General features: G+C 49.3%; 1 long non-coding RNA gene across 4 annotated transcripts in view; it reads right to left on the bottom strand.

The window, feature by feature from the left end:
- LOC146042709 (uncharacterized) overlaps nt 1–24,411 on the bottom strand; it is a 175,056-nt gene that overhangs the window by 33,546 nt on the left and 117,099 nt on the right. For 3 of the 4 annotated variants that reach the window (XR_014463983.1, XR_014463985.1, XR_014463984.1), the window contains one exon: nt 18,752–19,000. This is a non-coding gene — a long non-coding RNA (uncharacterized LOC146042709). Of the gene's footprint in view, nt 1–18,751; nt 19,001–24,411 lie in introns of those variants that run through there. The other variant, XR_014463986.1, reaches the window with a different exon arrangement.

Here is a 24,411-nt window from a genome sequence, read left to right as displayed (position 1 = left end):
AATCCTATACACACAATGCATGTAATCATACAAGTAGGATTGATTCTCGTGTTCAACAACATTTCAGCTTCCTGGGTGATTGTGTGAGACGCTCGTGTGTCCCCATCAGATGGATCGCCTGACCGCCAGCCTGTCCAGCTCAGGGAATCTGGCGATTCCTCAAGCTGACTGGGAGGTGCTCCATCAGTAGAATTTTCCCAAACTGGCCTTCTGGCCGGATGCATTAACCCCTTCCTGACAGAGCCAGTTTTTGCGTTCCTGACAGAGCCCTTTTTTTCAAATCTGACATGTATCACTTAAGTGGGGATAACTTTTTTTTGCTTTTACTTATCCCAGTGATTTTGAGATTGTTTTTTCGTGACACATTGTACTTCAAATTAGTGGTAAATTTGGGTCGATACAGTCTGTGTTTTTTTGTGAAAAATACCAAAATGTCGTAAAAAAATGGAAAATTTAGCAATTTGCAAAATGTTAAATTTTCTGCTTGTGAGACAAATAATCATACCACTCAAAATAGTTAATAACTAACATAGACCATATGTCTACTTTATGTTTCCATCATTATTTCAACTTCCTTTTAATTTTTTTGGACACTAGGAGGCTTACAATATGAATAGCAAATTCTCAAATTTTCAAGAAAATTTCAAACACTGATTTTTTTAGGGACCAGTTCAGTTCTGATGTGACTTTGAGGGACTTGTATGTGAGACACCCCCATAAATGATACCATTTCAAAAACTGCACCCCTCACAGTATTCAAAACAGCATTTTGGAAGTTTGTTAACCCTTTAGGTGTTTCACAGGAATTAAAACAAAGTGTAGGTGAAATTTCAAAATTTCATTTTTTTTGCAGATTTGCAATTTTAATACATTTTTCTAAGGAACACAGTACATTTTACTAGAGAAATGTGACTAAAAATTGATTCCCCCAATTCTTTTGTTTTCATAAATATCCTATATGTGGCCCTAGTGTGCACGTTGACCAAACCACAGGCTTCATAATAGAAGGAGCACCTACTTGATTTTGGAGCCTCCTTTTTATGAGATTATTTTTTAGGCACCATGTAGGTTTCTAGGCACCATAAGATGCTAAAATTTAGGAACCCCCCCACAAGTGACCCCATTTTGCAAACTACACCCCTCAGGGAATTCATCTAGGGGTATAGTGTACATTTCAAACCCCCAGGGGTTTCACCAATTTTGATACAACTGGGCAGTGAAAATGAAAAATTACATTTTTTTACACAAAAATGCAGTTCTGGCTCAAAATTTTTCATTTTCATAAGGTATGAAGGAGAAAAAGCACCCCAAAATCTGTGCCCCAATTTCTCCCGAGTATGGCAATGCCTCATATGTGACCAAAAAATACCAGTTGGGTGCATGGCAGGACTCAGAAGGGAAGGAGTGATTTTTGGTGGTGGAATGTTGGTGGGTGCTATGTCGCATTAGCAAGACCCCCAAAGCACCAATACAGTGGAACCACCCCACAAGTGACCCCATTTTGCAAACTACACCCCTCACGGAATTCATCTAGGGGTATAGTGTACATTTCAAACCCCCAGGGGTTTCACCAATTTTGATACAACTGGGCAGTGAAAATGAAAAATTACATTTTTTACACAAAAATGCAGTTCTGGCTCAAAATTTTTCATTTTCAGAAGGTATGAAGGAGAAAAAGCACCCCAAAATCTGTGCCCCAATTTCTCCCGAGTATGGCAATGCCTCATATGTGACCAAAAAATACCAGTTGGGTGCATGGCAGGACTCAGAAGGGAAGGAGTGATTTTTGGTGGTGGAATGTTGGTGGGTGCTATGTCGCATTAGCAAGACCCCCAAAGCACCAATACAGTGGAACCCCCCCACAAGTGACCCCATTTTGCAAACTACACCCCTCACGGAATTCATCTAGGGGTATAGTGTACATTTCAAACCCCCAGGGGTTTCACCAATTTTGATACAACTGAGCTGTGCAAATGAAAAATTACATTTTTTACACAAAAATGCAGTTCTGGCTCAAAATTTTTCATTTTCACAAGGAATGAAGGAGACAAAGCACCCCAAAATCTGTGCCCCAATTTCTCCCGAGTACGGCAATGCCTCACATGTGACCAAAAAATACCATTTGGGTGCATGGCAGGACTCAGAAGGGAAGGAGTGATTTTTGGATTTTGCAGCTCAGATTCTGGTGGAATTTTGGTGGGTGCTATGTCGCATTAGCAAGACCCCCCAAGCACCAATACAGTGGAACCCCCCTAACAAGTGACCCCATTTTGCAAACTACACCCCTCAGGGAATTCATCTAGGGGTATAGTGTACATTTCAAACCCCCAGGGGTTTCACCAATTTTGATACAACTGGGCAGTGAAAATGAAAAATTACATTTTTTTACACAAAAATGCAGTTCTGGCTCAAAATTTTTCATTTTCATAAGGTATGAAGGAGAAAAAGCACCCCAAAATCTGTGCCCCAATTTCTCCCGAGTATGGCAATGCCTTATATGTGACCAAAAAATACCAGTTGGGTGCATGGCAGGACTCAGAAGGGAAGGAGTGATTTTTGGTGGTGGAATGTTGGTGGGTGCTATGTCGCATTAGCAAGACCCCCAAAGCACCAATACAGTGGAACCACCCCACAAGTGACCCCATTTTGCAAACTACACCCCTCACGGAATTCATCTAGGGGTATAGTGTACATTTCAAACCCCCAGGGTTTTCACCAATTTTGATACAACTGGGCAGTGAAAATGAAAAATTACATTTTTTACACAAAAATGCAGTTCTGGCTCAAAATTTTTCATTTTCAGAAGGAATGAAGGAGAAAAAGCACCCCAAAATCTGTGCCCCAATTTCTCCCGAGTATGGCAATGCCTCATATGTGACCAAAAAATACCAGTTGGGTGCATGGCAGGACTCAGAAGGGAAGGAGTGATTTTTGGTGGTGGAATGTTGGTGGGTGCTATGTCGCATTAGCAAGACCCCCAAAGCACCAATACAGTGGAACCCCCCCACAAGTGACCCCATTTTGCAAACTACACCCCTCAGGGATATCATCTAGGGGTATAGTGTACATTTCAAACCCCCAGGGGTTTCACCAATTTTGATACAACTTGGCAGTGAAAATGAAAAATTACATTTTTTTACACAAAAATGCAGTTCTGGCTCAAAATTTTTCATTTTCAGAAGGTATGAAGGAGAAAAAGCACCCCAAAATCTGTGCCCCAATTTCTCCCGAGTACGGCAATGCTTCATGTGTGACCAAAAAGTGGCAGGACTCAGAAGGGAAGGAGTGATATTTGGATTTTGCAGCACAAATTCTGGTGGAATGTTGGTGGGTGCTATGTCGCATTAGCAAGACCCCCAAAGCACCAATACAGTGGAACCACCCCACAAGTGACCCCATTTTGCAAACTACACCCCTCAGGGAATTCATCTAGGGGTATAGTGTACATTTCAAACCCCCAGGGGTTTCACCAATTTTGATACAACTGGGCAGTGAAAATGAAAAATTACATTTTTTACACAAAAATGCAGTTCTGGCTCAAAATTTTTCATTTTCAGAAGGTATGAAGGAGAAAAAGCACCCCAAAATCTGTGCCCCAATTTCTCCCGAGTATGGCAATGCCTCATATGTGACCAAAAAATACCAGTTGGGTGCATGGCAGGACTCAGAAGGGAAGGAGTGATTTTTGGATTTTGCAGCTCAGATTCTGGTGGAATGTTGGTGGGTGCTATGTGGCATTAGCAAGACCCCCGAAGCACGGTGAAATGATGAACCTAATAATCCATAGATGTGTGGTATATTTTAAAACACTCCTTTATACATAGGCCGGGTTTGTCGGGGCAAGTTTCACAGTGGAAAATAGTTTCCTTTCTTATTCCCTTTTTATAGCAAACTTTGCACCTTTTTTGTGTCCTGCCCTTTCTTGCAGTGGAGGGGATTTCGTTCGGAAAATGCTGCCCTGGTACAATACGGGGGCCAGTACTAGAAGTACTGGGGCCCTCTGCCTGCTGGTTCCCAAATACTAGGCCCTTTATGACTTCCTCTTGAAAGTGCATAAATGTCCCCCTCTGGCCGGTAGAACGGAATAGCACGTAAGCGTTATACAGTGCCATCTGGATGATATACACGGCCAGCTTCTTGTACCAGATTTTTGTTTTCCGCAGGGCACTGTACGGCTTCAGTACCTGATCTGAAAGATCCACTCCGCCCATGTACCTATTGTAATCCAGGATACAATTAGGTTTTGAGGTGTGGGTACTGGTACCTCGTACAGGGACGGAGGTGGTACTGTCTCCGTGAATTGTTGTCAGTATAAGGACATCCCTCTTGTCCTTATATTTGACCAACAACATATTTTCGGTGCATATTCCCCTGCTTTCACCCCTTCTCATTACTTGGGCAATGTGCGTTTTTGGGAGGCCTCTTGAACCCGCAAGCTGCTGTACCTCTTGAACCAAGGGCCTTAAACAGGGGGATGCTAGTGTAAAAGTTATCCACATAGAGGTGATAACCTTTATCCAGGAAGGGGTGCACTAAATCCCAGACAATTTTTCCACTAACACCTACGAGGGAGGGGGGGCATTCTGGCGGTTCAATTCTTGAATCCTTCCCTTCATATACCCTAAACATGTGGGTGTACCCTGAGGTGCTTTCACACAGCTTATACATTTTTATGCCATACCTTGCCCTCTTACTGGGAAGGTACTGGCGGAATTTAACCCTTCCTTTAAAATGTATAAGGGACTCGTCTATGCAAATGAATTTATCTGGGATGTACATCTCTGCAAATTTGGCACTGAAATGATCAATGACCGGCCTGACTTTGAATAGCCGGTCAAAGGTGGGATCATCTCTGGGTGGGCACTGTGCATTATCGTTGTAATGCAAAAATTTAAGGATCGTCTCAAATCGAGCCCGGGGCATGGCCATACGGTAAAATGGGGTGCTGTACAGAACATCTGTACTCCAATATTGCCTAATTTCTGGCTTTTTTACTATGCCCATATGAAACACCAGACCCCAAAACGTCATCATCTCTACTGCATCTACAGGGGTCCACCTAGCAAATGATGACGTGGGGTTTTGAGCAATAAACTGCTGGGCATATAAATTAGTTTGGTCCACCATTAAATTTATAAAATCATCAGAGAAAAATAATTTGAAAAAGTCAATTTCTCTGAGACCTGTGGAATCAAATTGGATTCCTGGCATGGCCAAAAACTCAGGAACCTGGGGCTCAAAATTGTCTGGTGGTGGGGTCCATACGAGATCAATTATTGGGGGGTGGGTCTCAGCTGCTCTACGGGGGCGTCTTTGAGGGGGTCCCTCATCACCAGAGGAGGAAGAGGAGCTTAAGACGAATCCTTCAAATTCCCCGCTTGCCTCACTGGCTGTGTCAGAGTCAGAGGCAAGCATGGCATATGCCTCCTCCACTGAATACATTCTTCTGGATGACTGGGATGACATTTGGGATGACATTTGGGATGACATTTGGGATGCCATTTTTATTTTTGTGTTACTGGTAGTGAAATGTTTCAACACGTGTATAGTGTAGGGGGGGGTACAAACTTTATTTCAACCCGGGGGGTATGTAGTGTGTAGTGTGTATGTAGTGCAGAAAAAAAAAATACTTTATACAAAAAAAAAAAATTGAAGGGGTTAAAAAAAAAAAAATTGAAGGGGTTAAAAAAAAAAAATTGAAGGGGTTAAAAAAAAAAAAAAAAGGTCCTGCGCCAAAAATTGAGCACAGATGTTGGTCAGTAACGTCCGTCACTGAACAGCGCTCAAAGGCAACAGGAATTTGATCAAAAAAAAAATAAAAAATAGATCAACCCTGTGCCGAAAAAGCTGATCAGTGATGTACGTCTTTGAGGGGGTCCCTCATCACCAGAGGAGGAAGAGGAGCTTAAGACGAATCCTTCAAATTCCCCGCTTGCCTCACTGGCTGTGTCAGAGTCAGAGGCAAGCATGGCATATGCCTCCTCCACTGAATACATTCTTCTGGATGACTGGGATGACATTTGGGATGACATTTGGGATGCCATTTTTATTTTTGTGTTACTGGTAGTGAAATGTTTCAACACGTGTATAGTGTAGGGGGGGGTACAAACTTTATTTCAACCCGGGGGGTATGTAGTGTGTAGTGTGTATGTAGTGCAGAAAAAAAAAAATACTTTATACAAAAAAAAAAAATTGAAGGGGTTAAAAAAAAAAAAATTGAAGGGGTTAAAAAAAAAAAAATTGAAGGGGTTAAAAAAAAAAAAAAGGTCCTGCGCCAAAAATTGAGCACAGATGTTGGTCAGTAACGTCCGTCACTGAACAGCGCTCAAAGGCAACAGGAATTTGATCAAAAAAAAAATAAAAAATAGATCAACCCTGTGCCGAAAAAGCTGATCAGTGATGTACGTCACTGATCAGCGCACAGTGGCCACAGGACACCCACAAAATCACAGTGTGTGTAAAAAAAAAATTAAAAAAAGACCCCACAGCACCCACAAAAAAAAAAAGGTGATCAGTGATGCGACACTGATTACCAGTGAGGGGCAGCAGGTGCACAACCTTTGGTGCAACTGACAGTGCAACTGGCAGCAACTGACAGGTATATATAAAAAAAAAAAACCTCTGCACCCCCAAAAAGTTGCTGATCACCTCAGATATAGTGATCAGCACAAAAGGCGGGGGCAGCAGACACAAAATTTAGCACTCTCTATCACTCTCTGTCACTATCTCTCTCTATCTCTCTATCTCTCACTATCTATCACTCTATGACACTGCAGCAGCAGCACTGACAGTTATATATATGAAAAATAACCCCTGCACCCCCAAAAAGTTGCTGGGGGTGCACAAAAGGGGGGCAGCAGACACAAAATATAGCAGTCTCTATCACTCTCTGTCACTATCTCTCTCTATCTCTCTATCTCTCACTCTATGACACTGCAGCAGCAGCACTGACAGGTATATACTGTATATCTAAAAAAAAAACCTGCGCCCCCAAAAAGTTGCTGATCAGTTAATTTATACTGATCAGCACAAAAGGGGGGGCAGCAGTCAGTTATATAAAAAATATATAGCACAATCTGTCACTATCTCTCTATCTCTCTCTATCTCTCTCTCTCTATCTCTCTCTATCTCTCTATCTCTCTATCTATAGCTCTATCACACTGCAGCAGCACAAAATATAGCACTCTCTGTCACTAGGCCTCTCTATCTCTCTCTATCTCTCTCTCTCTATCTAATAACTCGCAGCAGCACAACACAGCACAGGATGTCACAGGATGTCACAGGATGTCACAAGAATAAGCAAGATCCAGGCAGTGATCAGGTAAGTATTTAGAGGGGTTCTGGTCAGTATATCGCGGCAGCTGGGTACGGTGACCGCACTGCACGCAATTCCAGACCGGAATGGCGTCTGCAGTGCAGTCACCGTTAGTTTAAACCCCCCTCCATGGCTGTGATTGGTCCGTCGGTCCGACGAACCAATCACGGCCTTTGGGGGCGGGCGGGGTGAGGTGGGGTGACACCAGTGTCACCCTTACACCCCGCGGTGATTGGTGCTGTACTTTACAGCACCAATCACCTCCGATCCCTGTGTCACCGGCGAACGTTATTCACCGGTGACACAGAAAACGCTGTGAATGGCTGTTCACACTGAACAGCCAATCACAGCGATCGCCGACGGGGGGGCGGCATCGCAGCCCCCCCTGGGCATGCAGGGACATGTCTGCTGTCAGGGACAGCAGACATCGTCCCTCTGTCACTGCGTCTCTAGACGCAGTGACAGTTAGAAGTCATGACGTATATATACGTCATGTGTCGGGAAGTACTTCCCGGCCATGACGTATATATACGTCAAATGTCGGGAAGGGGTTAAATCTTTTTAAGGGATTTCTGCTAGAAGACCTCTGTCCCATTTCTATTTACCTGAATGTAGGAGCTGGACTGGAGGCAAAGCCTTGGGGGAGGCTCCCCTGACAGGGGTTTGTAGGGAGCTGACTAGCAGGATAGTCATAGAAGGGGTGTCTAAGGAGAGGGTCATAGGGGGAGGGGCTTAACGGGGTGTTGGAGGGGTATATAAGCAGGGTTCAGGCGGGAGATAGGGGTCTCTGGGAGAATTTTCTTAACAGCCAAGCAGCGTGGCATCTCCCATGGCTTCCCCAGGCAACGCTGATGCGGAGGTATCCGCTGCGCTTGCTGCCCTCAGGGAGGCAGCGGGCACCAGAGGGGCTGATTGGCTGCAGCAGCAGATGTCAGGTCTGCTGGGGGGACTGGGAGCAGCAACGCAGGAGGCTGCTCCAGCGGGTGCACGGCCTCGGAGGTCTAGGCCTCCGGAGCGCTTTAGCCCATCTGTGTCCCCCAGGGTTCAGCGCCGTTCACGGAGCCCCGTTAGGGACCCTCCAGGCCAGGCTGCGGGCCGGGCGCCTTCCGCCCGCAGGACCAGGTCTGGGAGGAATCCGACCAGCAGGCGGAACCCTCCGCGCGGGGGGGATCCCCCCCACGTGCAAGAAGATCCGGCGGTGCGTGGTACTGGACCTGGTGCGGCGGGGCATGCGGGGCATGCTGCTGCCCAGCGCGGGGTGAGTCGTGCCAGGGGGGCAGAAGTACAGGCTGAGGACCGCAGGCCTGGTACACGGAGCGAGAGGCGCACAGCTGGCTCCGCCTCCAATGAGGTCACGCCGGCTGGTGCTGTACCTGAGGGTCGGGATGACAGGAGAGGAGAGATGGAAGCGTCAGCAGCTGATGGAGAAATACCTGGTCCTTCGTCATTGGCTGGGGTTCGTCAGGACACTGGACCTGCGGCTGCTGGGTTCACAGCCCCCAGGCAGCCTGGTGAGTCTGTCTCTATGTCTGTTAATGCTTTAGCGCAGAGTCAGGGGGGGGGAGGGTTAGCCCTCCAGGGGGAAATGAGTAGGGGTTTTACTGAATTATTGAGTGGTTTTGCAGATTGGTTGGTGGGTTTGCGGCAGGGGGCGGGGCCGTCCCCGGCGGCAGCGTGGGCGCCGCAGAATTCGGGCGCACCAGCTAGCATTGGTGTGCCAGTCAGTAATAGTGTGCCGGTTAACAGTGGGGTGCCGGTTAGCAGTAGGGAGCCGGTGAGCAGTGGGGTGCTGGTATCCGGCGGGGAACAAAGTAGCAGTAGTGCAGGGGCAGAAGGGGGCAGTGTTGGGACGCAGGAGGAGTGTGGGAGGCTCAGTGACACTGCAAAAGGGGAGGTGTATGTATGCTTTGAGGGGCCATTGGGGGCCCACCTGAAGCAGGAGGTGAGGGAGAAGATTTGGAAAGGGGAATACGTTGATATATTTTCATTGCTCCCTTTAGAGCGTTTTAATCTGGATAGGCCCCGTAAGGAGGAGAAGAAGGAGGAGGAGGAACGGCGGCGGTATCGGCTGATACCGCGGTCATTCACAAACTGGTTGCAAGCGTTTGCTATTTTAGCTAGTGTGATTGGGGAGAAGGCACCTGACAATTGTTCAGGCTTGTTTTGTTACATGGATGCAATAGGAGAGGCATACCGTGTTTATGGGGGCTTGGCTTGGCTCAGGTACGATGAGCAGTTTAGGCAGAGAAAGGCGGTTCGCCCTAACATACGTTGGGACCATAAGGATATTGCTTTATGGTTAAAGGTGACGGCTCCCATAAAAAGTGGGCAGCCCTTTCGTGGGGACGGGGGGGGCCGAGGGAGGCCACAAATGGGACGGCCATGCAGAAGGGACTCTGCTTTGCCTTTAATGACGGGTCATGTCGGTTTGGGGCAAAATGCTAATTTAAACATGAATGTTCCTCGTGTGGAGGGACCCATGGTGCAAATAAATGCTTCAGAGGGAAGTCACGGGACGGTAATTCAAAAGGGGGAGACACCGGTTCGGCTGGAAAGGATGCTGGGCTATCTGCGTAGGTATCCTGACCAGCAGACAGCCGTGTTGTTGGAGGAGGGGTTTAGGGAAGGTTTTAAGATACCTTCTGACGTGCAGGTTTCAGGGAGTTTTAAGAGGAATTTGAAGTCTGCAAGGGAGCATCCAGAGGTGGTGCAGGAAAAACTGCTTAAGGAGGTGCAGCTGGGTCGGATGGCCGGACCTTTTGGGTCGGCACCATGGCCAGATTTGATAGTCTCTCCATTGGGGGTGGTGCCTAAAAAGGAGGCGAACAAGTTTCGCCTTATCCACCATTTATCTTTTCCAAAAGGGGCGTCGGTCAATGATGGCATAGACCCAGACATCTGCTCGGTGGTTTATACATCGTTTGACGCGGCTGTTCAGTGGGTGAAGCGGTTTGGGAAAGGGGCCAGGTTGGCAAAGACTGATATTGAATCGGCATTCCGTTTGCTGCCGGTTCACCCAACCAGTTTGCGTTTGTTGGGATGTTGTTGGGACGGGGAGTTTTTTGTTGACCGCTGTTTACCGATGGGTTGTTCTTTGTCGTGTGCTTATTTTGAGGCCTTTAGTTCCTTTTTGGAGTGGGTGGTTAAGGATGTCTCTGGGTGCAGTTCAGTTATTCATTACCTAGATGACTTCTTATGTATTGGTCCTGGGGGGACCGGAGTATGTGATTTATTGTTGGGGACTGTTGAAAGGGTGTCGGCAGATTTTGGGGTCCCGCTTGCCCCAGGTAAGACGGAGGGCCCTGCGACTGTGATCAGTTTTTTGGGTATTGTCATTGATACCGAGAATATGGAGTGCCGCTTGCCCGAGGAAAAATTGCTGGGTTTAAAGGCCGAGGTAGGGAGGGCATTGCTGTTGAAGAAGATTAGATTGCGGGAATTGCAATCCTTGCTGGGCAAATTGAATTTTGCGTGTCGCATTATGCCTATGGGCCGCATTTTCAGCAGGAGGCTGGCAGCAGCGACAGCAGGGGTGGTACTTCCTCATCATTTTGTCAGGTTAGGTAGTGAGTTGAAAGGGGACTTGCGGGTGTGGGCAACTTTTTTAGAAGCTTTTAACGGCAGAGCTTTGTGGATGTCAGACACGTGCGTGGCTACTGAGCTAGACCTCTTCACAGACGCGGCCGGGAGTGGCGGTTTTGGAGCATATTGCCAGGGACATTGGTGTGTAGGACGGTGGCCGGAGTCTTGGGTGCAGAGGGGCATGGTAAAAAACCTGGCATTGTTGGAGTTGTTTCCTATTTTGGTTGCAGTAGTTGTTTGGGGGGAGTTGTTCCGCAATAGGAAGATTTGTTTTCACTGCGATAATTTGGGCGTTGTCATGGCTATTAACCAATTGTCGGCATCTTCACCGCCAGTGGTCACTATTTTGCAGCAGTTAGTATTGGAATGTCTGGCTTTGAATTTGTGGGTTGTGGCTAGGCACGTTCCCGGTGTCTCTAACGGCATTGCGGATTCTTTATCTCGTTCACAGTGGAAACGTTTCCGGGAGTTGGCACCAGAGGCGGACAGGGAGGGGACCGGGTTCCCGAGTCGGCTCTGGGCTCTGCTGGACGGGTAGTTGATCAGCTCATCAGGGAATCCTTGGCCCCGAATACGTGGTCGGCATACAATCAGGAATGGCGGAGCTAGTTAGAATGGCGTGAGGTAGTAGGTTTGAAGGAGGATGATGACGAGTTGGCTGTCTTGCTATATATAGGCCATTGTAAGGAGATTGGTTGGTCAGTGGCAAAAATCACGCGCTGCATGGCGGGCTTGGCTTTTGGGTTTCGTGCAGGCGGTAGGCCTGACGTCACGAAGAATTTCCTGATTGCGCAGGCTTTAAAAGGTTGGAGGAGAGGGCATGTCGTACAGGATCAGAGAAGGCCGGTGTCTTTCCAGTTGTTGCAGAATATGGGTATGAAGTTAGGGGAGGTCTGTAGTTCCAATTTCGAGGAAAGGTTGTTCGGGGCAGCCTTTTCGCTTGCCTTCTTCGGGGCACTGCGGATTGGGGAGCTCGTGAGTCCAAGCGTGTCCAGGCCGGGAGGTTTGTTGGGAGAGGATGTGGATTTATACTCGGATAGGGTGGAGCTAGTGGTGAGGAGGTCTAAGACGGATCAGTTAGGGAGGGGAAGAAGGTAGTTCTCTTCTCTGTACCAGGCTCAAATATGTGCCCGGTGGCACGGCTAAGGATGTTTAAGGAAGTCAGAGTGGGCAGGGAAAGGGATCCTTTGCTGATGCATGCAAATGGATCCTTTTTATCACGGTTCCAGTTCACAAGTGTGTTTAGAACAGTACTGCGGACGTTGGGCCTCAAGGGGGAGGAATACGCGGGTCACTCTTTCCACATTGGGGCCGCAACTGAGGCTGCTAGAATGGGATTTGGGGATGAGTTAATTAAGCGGATTGGGCGGTGGGAATCGTCTCGTTTTCGTTCCTATGTTCGTTTAGGGGATTGTTGAGGTTGACTGTGTTCTTTCTGTTTTAGGGCATCCCCCGTGCCTGATTTGGATTTTAGGACATTCCTATGTCTTTTGGGGAGCTTTGCGGGCTGATGTCAGACCGAACGGCCGCCAGCTAGGTTTGGATAGAGAGGAAGCAGTGGTTCGCTGGCTGGGGAAGCGCGGTATGGTATGGAGTGGAGTGTTACAGGAATTTCACCGCTTTGTTCGGCTCGATAGGGCTCCCAACATATTGGTGTTGCATGTGGGTGGTAATGACGTTGGGGGCAGGCCATTTAGGGAGTTGATACGGGATATCAAGTTTGATCTCCTACGTTTATGGGCGATGTTTCCGGAAGTGATCACGGTTTGGTCGGATATTGTGCCACGCCATTATTGGAGGGATGCAAGGTCGGCTGACAAGATCAATAAGGCTCGGATCAAAGTCAACAGGGCAATTGGGCGTTTTATGGCTAGAAATGGCGCTGTGGTGGTGAGGCACAGGGAACTTGAGTCTGGTGCCGGGGCATTTTGGAGAGGGGACGGTGTACATCTTAACGCTGTAGGGATAGATGTTTGGTCTTTGGGTCTACAAGAGGGAATAGAAACAGCGTTCCGGATGTGGGGGGGGCGCTCGGGGTTAAGGGTTTAACCCCGTGCTTGGTGGCGGAGGGGGGTCCTCGAGGTTAGTGGCATTGAGGCTTAATTATGCGGCGGGGAGGGCCCCATGAGGGGGCTGGACTCCCCTGGGTGAGGTTAATTAATGAGCACTGGGTGTTGACAATTGGTGCCCTCGAGCCAATCGCTATCGGCTGGGGGTAAGAACTCCTGGAAGTGCTTAGAGGTGTGGATAGATTTATTGAGGGCCTCGGGGACCACCTTCCGTGGGAATGTTTTTGGTTATTGTTAAAATTGTATTGTTTTAATAAAGATGGCTGCTGTGGCCAATTTTATCCAACAGGAGAGTTATGTCATTTTTGGGGGGATAATTGGACACAGCGATTAGACAATACCCTGTCATGTAGGAGCTGGACTGGAGGCAAAGCCTTGGGGGAGGCTCCCCTGACAGGGGTTTGTAGGGAGCTGACTAGCAGGATAGTCATAGAAGGGGTGTCTAAGGAGAGGGTCATAGGGGGAGGGGCTTAACGGGGTGTTGGAGGGGTATATAAGCAGGGTTCAGGCGGGAGATAGGGGTCTCTGGGAGAATTTTCTTAACAGCCCCCACCCACCCTCCCTGTTTTTTATAGTTTTAGGTAGATTAATTGATAGGATGTCTTTTTGTCACAGTGGCCTGTGCGGAGGGGGGTCTTCGAGGTTAATGGCATTGAGGCTTAATTATGCGGCGGGGAGGGCCCCATGAGGGGGCTGGACTCCCCTGGGTGAGGTTAATTAATGAGCACTGGGTGTTGACAATTGGTGCCCTCGAGCCAATCGCTATCGGCTGGGGGTAAGAACTCCTGGAAGTGCTTAGAGGTGTGGATAGATTTATTGAGGGCCTCGGGGACCACCTTCCGTGGGAATGTTTTTGGTTATTGTTAAAATTGTATTGTTTCAATAAAGATGGCTGCTGTGGCCAATTTTATCAAACAGGAGAGTTATGTCATTTTTGGGGGGATAATTGGACACAGCGATTAGACAATACCCTGTCATGGGTTTGGTAGCGACTGAGGTATTCTGTCAGCCTGTTTACATCTCGGCAGTCTATCATTCCTTATTGAAGCTGTAATCCTCTGTCACTTTTATTCTATGTCAACCAGTGTATTTAATCTGAGTCTCAATATCTCTTATATATTTAGCCAGATCTGTCACTCAACCCCTGTGGAGAACGTTCCTGTGTAGAACAGTTTCACTTTCATGTGTCTGACGTTCCACCCCCTTGACATCACCTCCCCCCGCCCAGCCAGGGCTACAGTACACGCCCACCATCCACCATTACTCCACAGCCACCATCCACCATTACTCCTGCACATCCCTACCCTCTGCCAGGACCCCCGCGACCCCCCCCCTCCCGCGATTTGCGGGACCCCCCCGCGACCCCCCCTCCCGCGATTCGCGGGACCCCCCGTGACCCCCCCTTCCGCGAATCGCGGGACCCCCGCGACCCCCCCTCCCGCGATTCGCGGGACCCCCGCGACCCCCCCTCCCGCGATTTGCGGAACCCCCGTGACCCCCCCTCCCGCCATTCGCAGGACCCCGCACCCCCCCTCCCGCGATTCGCGGGACCCCCGCTTTCCACCCTCCCGCAAGTCGCGGGACCCCCGCGACCCCCCCTCCTGCGATTCGCGGGACCCCCGCGAACCCCCCCTCCCGCGATTCGTGGGACCCCCGCGAACCCCCCCTCCCGCGATTCGCGGGACCCCCGCGACCCCCCTCCCGCGATTCGCGGGACCCCCGCGACCACCCCGGTATCCGGACTATTGTTAGACAGCACTTACATCGACAGCCATTACATCGACACCATTAGTTCGACACCTCAATAGGTCGACATGGTTTTAGGTCGACATACCATTAGGTCGACATGTCATTATGTCGACAGCTCATTAGGTCGACTGCTCATTAGGTCGACAGCTCATTAGGTCGACATGTTTTTAGGTCGACACGGCCATTAGGTCGACAGTGTCTATGTCGACAGTCAAAAGGTCGACATGGGTTTTTTAACTGTTTATTGAGCCGACAGGCGGTATTTCATGCCCTACTATCCACTAGGGCGTGGTGGGAGAATAAAATAGTGTGCCAAGCGCAGCGAGGCACCGTGCCCGAAGCATAGCGAGCGGCTGCGGTACACTTCAAACTGTGTCCATGTCGACTGTGTCGACATTTCGGCCAAAAAACAGTGAAAAAACCCATGTCGACCTTTTGACTGTCGACATAGACTCTGTCGACCTAACGGCAGTGTCGACCTAAAAACATGTCGACCTAATGAGCTGTCGACATAATGACATGTCGACCTAATGGTATGTCGACCTAAAACCATGTCGACCTATTGAGCTGTCGAACTAATGGTGTCGATGTAATGGCTGTCGATGTAAGTGCTGTCTAATATCCGTCCCAGACCCAACCACCCCCTCCCGCGATTCGCTGGACCTCCGCGACCACCCTCTCCCGCGAAACGCGGGACCCCCGCGACCCTCCCGCAAATCGCGGGACCCCAGCGACCCCTCCCTCCCGCGAGCTCCCTCCCGCGATTCGCAGGACCCCTGCATCCTCCCCTCCCGCGATTCGCGGGACCCCTGCGACCCCCCCTCCCGGCATTAAAAGGGCCCCCCGCGAACCCCCCTCCCGCGATTCACGGCACCCCCCCCCTACTGTGATTTGCGCCGCCCCCTCTTGCGATTCACGGAACCCCCTGTAGCGCCCCCCTCCCGCGATTTGCGGGCCCCCTCGGCACTTCTCGCGATTTGCGACCGCCCCCTAATTCACACATTCGGGGACCCCACCTCCCGCGATTCATGCCCCCCTCACGCAATTCACGGCACCCCCCACACCCCCCTTCCTGCAATTCGCAACCCCCCACGACCCCCCCTCCCGCGATTCACGAAACCCCCCGTAGCGCCCCCCTCCCGCGATTTGCGGGCCCCCTCGGCACCTCTCGCGATTTGCGACCGCCCCGTAATTCACACATTCGGTGATCCCCCCTCCCATGATTCATGCCCCCCTCACGCAATTCACGGCACCCCCCATACCCCCCTTCCTGCGATTCGGAACCCCCCACGACCCCCCCCCTCCCGCGATTCATGCCCCCTCCCGCGATTCACGGACCCCCGCACCACCCCCCTGCGCCCACCCTCCCTTGATTCACGCCCCCCTCATGCAATTCACGGCAACCCCCCACACCCCCCCTCCTGCGATTCGCAGCCCCCCCACGACCCCCGCCTCTTGCGATTCATGACCCCTCCCGTGATTCACGGACCCCCACACCACCCCCCCTTGACTCACGGCACCCCACGCGCCCCTCCCGCAATTCACGGACCTCCGCAACCCCCCCTCCCGCAATTCACTAACCCCGACAACCCCCCTCCCGCAATTTGCGGACCCCCCTTCCCACGATTCAAGCCCCCCCGTGCCCCCGCCCACGATTTGCGGACCCCCGCCCCCTCCCGCTAACCGCGGATCCCCACACACCACCCCCCCTCCCGCAATTTGCAGACCCCCCAGACCCCCTTCCGGCAATTCCACCCCCCAGCGGACCACCGCGGCCCCCGCTCCCGCATTTCACGTACCCCCGTGACAATGGGGGATCCTGTACCACCACAAGCAGGTACCGCCCCTAGGTGGGAAATCCGGCCCTGGCTGCCGCACTGCAGGTTTCCCCACTGCCCTCTGCACCAGCGCCACAACTTTTATCAATGTCTTGCCCACATACCACTATTATACAGCCTCCTGCTCTCATGCACGCTCACTCCCTCCCAGTGGGAGGAGACGCTCACCCACTGCCGGGAGCTGCATACTGTCCCCCACCCTCCTCCAGTTCTAGGGATGCCCATCGACCATCAATGATTTTCAAATAATCGATGGTTTATGGCCGATGTTGAATACTTTTGCCATCAATGTGGGAGGACACTGCCCTGCCTCCTGTTCTCCTGCCCCGTAACTTCCGCCAGTGGAGACCCGCTCACCCTGTGTTGCCCACATTCCCCTATCATGCTTTACCGCCCAGCCTCCTGCTCTCATGCACCCTAACTCCCACCCAGTCGGAGGAGACACTGACTCCTGTATTTCTGTGCTGCCACGCTGGACCCTCACCCACTGGCAGAAGCTGCACAGTGTCCACCACCCTCTTTAGTCCCCCGTATGCCCACACACCCCTATCACTACCCAGCTTCCTGCTCTCCTGAACCGTAACTTCCACCACTGGGTAATCGCTGACGCTGTGTTGCCCACATACCCCTATCATGCCTCATATCCCAGCCTCCTGCTCTCATGCACCCTAACTCCCACCCAGTAGGAGGAGACACTGACTCAGGGCCACCGTCCGGTACTCCTGTGCTGCCACGCTGGACCCTCACCCACTGCCAGAAGCTGCAATACAGGGCATCTTTCATACAATTCTAACCATATTTCTCACAATACAAATGTTCACAAATTAAGGGGCGTAGCCCCTTACGCCGGTGTGAAGAGCACCCGTAGGGCGCGATGAATCACCTAGTTATATATAATTATGAAAATACAGCATAGTGGCACATATAAGTGATGTGAACAGTCCAAAATAATGATAATACAAGAAAATACACACCTTTTACATGAATATTCTCAAATATATCCTAGAGTCCTCAGAGGTGGTTCCATCATCACACATGATGATCAGAATCAATGATCAGTCATAGCATAAATATGGTACTAAGCACAAAAGTATATATCATTTCCTATGGTGAATCTCAAATAATACAGAGACAAAGCACTTGTAATATAACACTGGGGAACAGTCAATCTGTAGACAGGGATTTAAGCGTTGATTTGATTTATTTTGTGCTCTTGATCATGAATATGCCATGCTTATTATTGAATTGGCTCTAGTTTTTGAGCTATGCATACTGTATATCTCCTTCCAGCGTTAGTGAGGAGATAGGAATGTGCTATTTGTCTCTAACATGACTACTAGCTACGTTATCACAAATAAAATGCATTTTTGTTGAAAGAAATTCGTTTAAAAAAAAACCAGCAAAACTAAGTCTATTCTGTATAGCGGCCTAGACTAGTAAGGTAATTCAAATGGAGAATATAATTTAATTTTAGAATTTTCATTAATATGAAAACTGGAGCCAATTCAGCTATAGCGAAGATCTAGTGTGAAAATTGGACCTGTGAGTACTCACAAACTGATCTTAAATCCTTGGCAAGAAATTAAAATATTTATTTGTTCCCCAGTGAAATTAATGTCTAGACAATTTGCTCCAGGAGCAATACCTTTAATGATTCCCGTGGAACTCATGGGAAAACGATATAGGGTATACACGCTGAATGATATTGTGAATAATATTGTTCAGTGATGTCATTGGGTCCCCGCTCTGTACATACAGTTATCAACTACACAGCTGAAATTAACCGGCATGTACAGATGATGGAGGACGTCGGTAATGGCCCATGGTAGCATGCATCATTGTCAATATTGAGCGTACACACTGGACACTATTACAAACCATTTAGCTCAGGAGGGTCAAAATGGGTTATAATGTTTTTAATATTGCTTAGTGTGTATGAAGTGTTACTGTGCAACATTACATGACAGCTGTCCTTATGTGCAGGTTACAAGAGCCTGTAATGGGGGAAGGAATCCGATGCCTGGGAACGATGTGTATGCAGTGTATGTGTACAGTTAATGACACCTGCAGTACTGCTATGTTGTTGCTGCTTAGTGTTGGGTGAGTGAATTAATGAGGCTGCAAATTAAATAGAAAAACTGCCGAGTCCACTTATTCCTGAACTAAATTGCTCAATTATGGAATCGTTACACATAAAATAAACAAGACAACCATTTATTCATTACCGTTATTGGCCGTCGGCCAGGCTTGCTTATATTTGAGGCCAACCAAACAGCATTTGGAGTCAATTTAGAAAGTTTATGTGTACATATGGAAAAGAGGCCATTACCCCCGGGATCCGTGCCATGTCAGGCCTGTGATGTCTTCTCAAGGTATGGAAACACTTATAGAAATGTTGACGTTCCTTCATTTACCAACAAGTCCTCATCTTCGTGGAATCTGAGAAGCTGGAAACAGAAAAAGATGTCGGATAGATCTATATTCAGCAACAATATAAGATGCTATTATTATTATCCATTATTTATGTAGCACCCACCATAATATTCAAAGCTGCACTTTAATCATTTGGCATAGGTAGGCATTGTCTAGGTAGACAGTCAATAGGTCAGCGTCAATTGGTCGACATGCACAAGACTAGAAGTCACTGATGTGAATGTTCAAATATTCTCTGTACAGCACTGTGGAATATGTGTGCGCTATATTAGTTACTGGTAATAAATAAATGATAAACACAAGCAAAAGGCCGACACAACAATGCCAACACATGAAAAGTCGACATGATGTTTTAAATATTCCTTTCTTGGAGTTTTTCATACTTTACCATCTATGGCCCTTATTCAGATCTAAGCGGTAACGGCCGCTTGCGGCCGTTCCGCCGATGTTTTCGCTCTGCGCATGTGCAGAGGGCACTCTGCGCATGTGCAGGCGAAATCGCCGCACAATTTTTTTTACCGCCGCAAAGGGGGTGGATAGGGGCGTGAGGGGCTACTTAGCCTCATTTCCCTATGCACACGCCCCGCGTTTCATGGGCGTTCCCATGCAAACGCGGGGCGTACGCATGGTAATGAGGCTGTGACGCATGTGTTGGGGGCGGGCATCTGACATCGCTGGATGTCAGCTGCCCGCCCCCATACATGCTTTCACACGGACAAGTGTCCGTGAGGTCTATGGTTGCGGGAGCTGGTGGAGCGTGCGGCCCTGCCTTCGATGGTCGGTGACCATCGAATGCAGGGGGCTGCTCCAAGATGGTGGAGGCGTATCCCCCGCCATTTTCATGCGGACCGCCACATGTCCGCGTACGGACGGCCGTGGCGATCCGTATGGAAGGCGGGGTTTCGCCTGCACGGTCGGAGCCGCATATGCGGCTCCGGCCGCACCAAGCAGAATAAGGGCCTATGTGGAGTTCCGGTTGGTAATAGAAAATTGTGCAGAGCTCAGCGAGGGACGTGTCTCCAAACATGGCGAGTGACGCAGTGCACTCATTTGGGCTCCACGTGATAAAATGTACAGATTGACTGTTTCATGTGTTGATCATTCTCCATTGACATTTTGGTTCTGATTCAAACCGATCGCTGGGTTGCCAATTCGCAACATGAGCGATTGCAGAAGGACTTTGCATGTGCACGGATTGTAGTGCGCATGCTCCAGGCTTCCCTGAGATAAAGTTCAGCATCATCTTCTGCCCACCCCCCGCACCCGCGTCACTGGAAAATGTACATGGGAACACCCAGCATTTTCATGGGAACACCCGCCACTGACCCACACCCTCTGCCCGCACTGCTAGGTGCGAGCTGGACGCCGAACATGTAGTTCTTGCAATCCCCTCGTCTGTACATGTGCAGAAATTCATCTGTGTATGCGCAGATGCAAAACATCGGTCCCCTGTGCGAACACACGGGGGACCGAAGAAATTAGAATATCCCCCTTTATCTCTATTGAAGGCTTATTAAATAGCCCAAAGACATAAGTGGTGATTGAAAGCATAAAGCCACAAGCCTGGCGAAGGACTGTTGCAATGGTGTGGCAGTGCAGGCAGCAGAACTTGTCTCGCCCAATCTCACCCATCAGCGAGTCCAGGGCTCCCGTAAGTGCGGCATATGGGATTTATGTTTTGTTGGATTCAAGTTTAGCATGGAAATGCTGCAGTGCCCATGGTAAGGATGAGAGACGACAAAATATCAATTAACATGTAAACAGAGGTGGATCATGAACGTAGGCAAAGTGTGAGTTTACTTCCCTACATGAATGCTCCATGTCCAAGTACTGCAGGTCTCTTAGTAATCGGCATCATGGCCCTTATTCTGATTGAGTCGGACAGCCATTGTATTGTTTGCGCATGTGCAGAGGCATTTCTGCGCATGTGCAAACGCCTCGCACGTCAGAATACAGTAGCGCACGCAGGGGGTGTTTATGAGTACCCAGAAATCCCCCCAGGAATCTGAGGGATCTAAAGCTGAAGGTCCCCTCTTTCCAAGGGTACAAGAATTTAAGAAATCAGCCCTGGGGAACCGGAGATATCTGACTTCAAAGCAGTGGTCCCCATCCAAGCCTGTTAATTGCTCTCCCCAGTCAGATATTTCAGTTTCTGTCTGACATAGAGTTTTTCTGAGGGTATATTCCAAAATATGAGACTCTCCCCCTTTGAGGGACACTAGAAGCTTGTCTTTACTGTTCCCAGAACCAGAGATATCAGCCTTCAAGCAGCTGGTTACTGCTCCAGCTCCACACACCTGGTATGTAGTTTTATATACTCGTTGGCGGATTGCTCTGCCTCCTGAATTCTGATCCCCTAGTCCCCAATACCATTTGGTAGGTGGGATTCTCTAGTTTTTAATTCCATTAAGAGCTAAGAAATCTAGTTCCGGGAACTGGAGATATCTGAAGTCAAGTAAGCTGTCCTCCCACCAGAAAATTATGAATAATAAGCCCACTCCACTATACAGCCCTCCTCTGCATATTAAACATCCTCTACCACCCTGGAAGTTATGTATTGGAACCCCTTCATTCAGCCCAATGCCCCCATCTCCCACCATCTGTGCAGTAAAGGGGTAATTAGTGAAAATTACTGAGCCCTACATGCTGATCGGTTGATATAATACTCCCTACCACCTGTGGGACATCAAAGCTTCCGCTCATAGCACCCCCCCCCCCCCCCACCCCTACCGCTGGAGGATAGGTAGGGGCCCCAATACATTGCTATGCCTAGGGTCTACACTGCTGTTATGTATGTATATTTATATATATATATATTTATTATTATTTATATACATTTGGTCAATCTATAATACTTTAACTGACCCGGCATATACTGGGTCACCTAAGTGTCCATCTCCGTGCTTTGCTCCGCCACTCTGGAAACCCCCTTCTGAAAATCCTGCGTTTGCCCCTGGAATACGGTGCGAATTCTGTGCAGAAAAGGATCGTATGGAACCATCCAAGCAGGGGGTGGAAACATCCAATCGCGGTCCATTCGCTCGATGTCTTACGGCATTCGGACGGTGTGAGCGATCCGTACGGTAGGCTGGGCTAAGAACACTCAGTGGCCGTCTGAAATACGCATCCGTCCAAGTCAACTAGAATAAGGGCCTATATCAGGGGTTCCCAATCTTTTTTGATTCACGGCACCCTAGAGAATCAGAATTTTCTTCATGGCACCCCTAGGTCCAAAAAAAATTAATTAGATTGGGTTTATATGCGATTCTTAGCGGCAGTTATATTGTAAAGGGCAGGATTTGCTTCTGTTTGTACACATTCTGGGCGGGATGTTGTAACATCCGCGCCCATTATCGCCGGACATCGCATTTTTAATAACGGCATATGCTATAACATATGCCGTTATTCATGCAAGGGACAGCTCTTGCGGTAAGAGCTGTCCCTTGCGATGCGGTGCCGGCGCTGGACTTCCGGGTCTGTGACCCGGGAGTCCATCTGCGCATGCGCAGACCCCGGCGCCGGCCGCAGGGCACGCTGGGAGGGATCCGTGACGGATCCCTCAAACAGCGCTGCGGTAAGAAGCCCATAGGCTTCTGCAGGGATTCGCCAGCTTTAGCTGGCGATTCCCTCCGCAGCGCTGACACTGCGGAGGCGCCATATAGCATATAGAGATGCGGTAGAAACCCCGAAAACGGGGTTTTTACCGCATTTCTGCTATATAGCATCCCGCCCTCTATGATTGGCAGCCACCAGCACTGGTTTTGCTCATAAATAATTAACCATTAATAATTTGAGTTGGTCCTGGACCACCAAGCCGCGGCACCCCTGCATGTGTCCCGAGGCACCCCAGGGAGCCTCGGCACACAGTTTGGGAACCACTGGCCTATATGCTAACAGCAGGGTCACATCAGCAAATGCAAACCTGAAGCCAGTCTGCCATCTGCTGGCAAGATGATATTACACAATGTATACTATTATTTACAGTTTCTTATATAGTACTACAGTATTTATACATTTTAACAATATAAAAAAAAACCTCAACTGGCGTACAGTAAATGGCTATTCTGAATGCAAACATTATTACATAGGGCAATAGTCATGTGTAATCACATTGGACCTGTGCACTGTAAGTGCCTAATTCAGACAGTTTAATTAGGGGTTAATAGTAGCAGCAAGGGCATATACACTGCTGGGTCCCATCGCAACCCTATGTCACACATGCACCCAGTGGCATAATGATAAATGATGCCCCCCCCCCACGCCAGGAACAGTTCTGGCAGGGGGGAACAGCCCCCCCTTTCGCTACCCCCCCTCCTTCCTCCCGCCCTGCCCTACCTCTCTGCAATTGCCTGCCGCCGCATCTGGCAGGGAGTCGGGACCCGCAGATTTCTAGTCTGCTCCCGGTGAAAAAGGTCCCTCACAAAATGGACACCCCTAACAGCAGACCATTTTTAAGGATGCTAGAGGAGGCCGCAGCCTCCTCTAGCATCCTCAAAAACTGTCTGCTTTAAGGGGGCGGACATTTTGTAAGGGATCATTTTCATAAGGAGCCAGCCAGGAGGAGCGCCGGACCAGGCTAGTAAATCTGCGGGTCCACTCCCAGCGCAGCAGATGCGGCGGCAGGGTAGCAATAGCTCAAGCAGACCCCCCGATGCCGGGCGTCCACACTTGGCGGGGTCTGCGGCGCTATTGTCATGCCACTGCATGCACCCTATAAGGCAGGGATGGGTAACCTTCGGCGCTCCAGCTGTTGTTGAACTACACATCCCAGCATTCCCTGCAACAGTTGTAGCATGGCCACATAGCAAAACTGTAGCAAGGCATGCTGGGATGTGTAATTCCACAACAGCTGGAGGGCCGAAGGTTCCCCATCCCTGCTATAAGGGCTGTGACAGGCATCCAAATGGATTCACCCTTTTAATATGGAACCTTTTCCTATCATGCTATTATTTGTTGAGCTTATTAATGCACAGAAATGACTTAAATATTGCTTTGACATAATGTTCACAGACATATAGCTTGTACACACTGGTCGACGCACCAGCGACATATCGGTTATTCAGTTGACAGGCTGATATATCGGCTAGTGTCCACCCAACGATAGCATCTCGGAGCCCTCACAGTGATTCATACTGATGATAAAACTGTTATGAAATATTATAGGAACAGCCTCAGGCTGCTATGAATGATTTCTATGCAGCTGCTGCCTCCTTGTGGCCAATGCATGTACTATCTGTACACAATTCGCTAACCACAATCTAGAAACACCTTTCTTAACAATTACCTACAGTAGCTCATCACAGGTGATGGCAATCATACATTACAAGGGAAGTCCAGGAACAGAGCATTTACTCCGTCCCTCATGGAGAGGGTCAGGTAGGCAAGTATGACTTATGCTGGGTACACACCGGCACGATGCTGCTCG

This window comes from Crinia signifera, chromosome 19 (assembly GCF_055691185.1).
Source record: "Crinia signifera chromosome 19, ASM5569118v1, whole genome shotgun sequence".
NCBI classification, from domain to species: Eukaryota; Metazoa; Chordata; class Amphibia; order Anura; family Myobatrachidae; genus Crinia; species Crinia signifera.
The sequence above is the reverse complement of the archived record's forward strand: the minus strand, read 5'-3'. Positions and strand labels throughout refer to the sequence as shown.